Genomic DNA, 1,177 nt, shown 5'->3' with positions numbered 1-1,177 from the left:
TTAGTTAGGATAATGTAACTGATAAGCAATGATGATACTATGATAGAGATGATGATATTAATAATATGATGGTGATATAGTAGAGAGATCTGTCTACTAAATAAGACATTGATATGATAAACCTTTATAATGATGGTACAGAAATAATTTCTGGAAATAATTTTCCTAGTGGAGAGTAGAAGGTGTGTAGAAGGTTTGATTATTTCCTCCTGAGTTTCATCCATCTCCTACTCCAATTCCACCTTTTCACCATTCAGGGAAATGCTCTTGCCTCTTTAATATACTGGATCAAATGTGGATACAACCCACATTCATTTCATCTGACAACAGAACAGAGAAGTTAGAATTAATTTCTAAATGGAATGAAAAAAATACAAGAAAACTTAAAAAGATTTAAATTTACAAAGCATAGTTTCCTGATCCCAGCTGACTTATTATGTATTTGGTTCATAAGTCCTGTTTCATTTAACCTCCAATTTCAGATGTGTTAAAAAGTTAGGCAAGTCATTTCTGCACCAGGAGCAGCTCTTTTGCCACGGCGCTTCACCCCCTTAAAATGTATGCCTGCTCCAAGTTCCCCACCACTCACTCCTTGGTCAGGAGCACCTCTCAGCGGCTGAGCCAACCACTATCTACAGTGGTGCTGAACTGACCAGAAACTACAACATGTGAGAACTTTAGCAGCTGTCCCAGGTCCCCTGACCTCACTTATCCCTAGCCGCAGTTTCTAAACCAGCACTATTTCAAGGGATATTGACACAGCAGCCAAGTTCACTGGGGCTGGGACTGCCACAGTTGGGGTGGCTGGCTCTGGGGCTGGGACTGGGACTGTATTTGAAAGCCTTATCATTGGTTATGCCAGGAATCCTCTGAAGTAACAGCTCTTCTTTCCATGCCATTCAGGGCTTTGCCCTCTCAGAGGTCATGGGGCTCTTTTGCCTGATGGTGGCCTTTCTCATCCTCTTCAGCATGTGAAGGAGCAGTCTCAGCCTCACATTCTTTCTCTGGTGTCTTGTCTGCCCCCAAATCCCTTTTCCTATACCTCCCCAGGCAGTCTGGGGAAAGTAGTTGGCTCAGAGTTTGACAGAGGGAAAACAAATAAATACTGTATTAATGAGGAAGAAAAAAAGTTAGGCAAAGGTATATAAGGTTATCTCACCCATAATTGGGAAAAATT

General features: G+C 41.6%; 1 pseudogene; it reads left to right on the top strand.

Moving 5' to 3' along the window:
• Positions 1-556: 556 nt before the first annotated feature.
• On the top strand, positions 557-975 carry LOC124994938 (ATP synthase F(0) complex subunit C2, mitochondrial-like; annotated as a pseudogene).
• The last annotated feature ends 202 nt before the right edge of the window (positions 976-1,177 follow it).

The sequence above is a fragment of the Sciurus carolinensis genome, chromosome 10, assembly GCF_902686445.1.
Source record: "Sciurus carolinensis chromosome 10, mSciCar1.2, whole genome shotgun sequence".
NCBI lineage: Eukaryota > Metazoa > Chordata > Mammalia > Rodentia > Sciuridae > Sciurus > Sciurus carolinensis.
The sequence above is the reverse complement of the archived record's forward strand: the minus strand, read 5'-3'. Positions and strand labels throughout refer to the sequence as shown.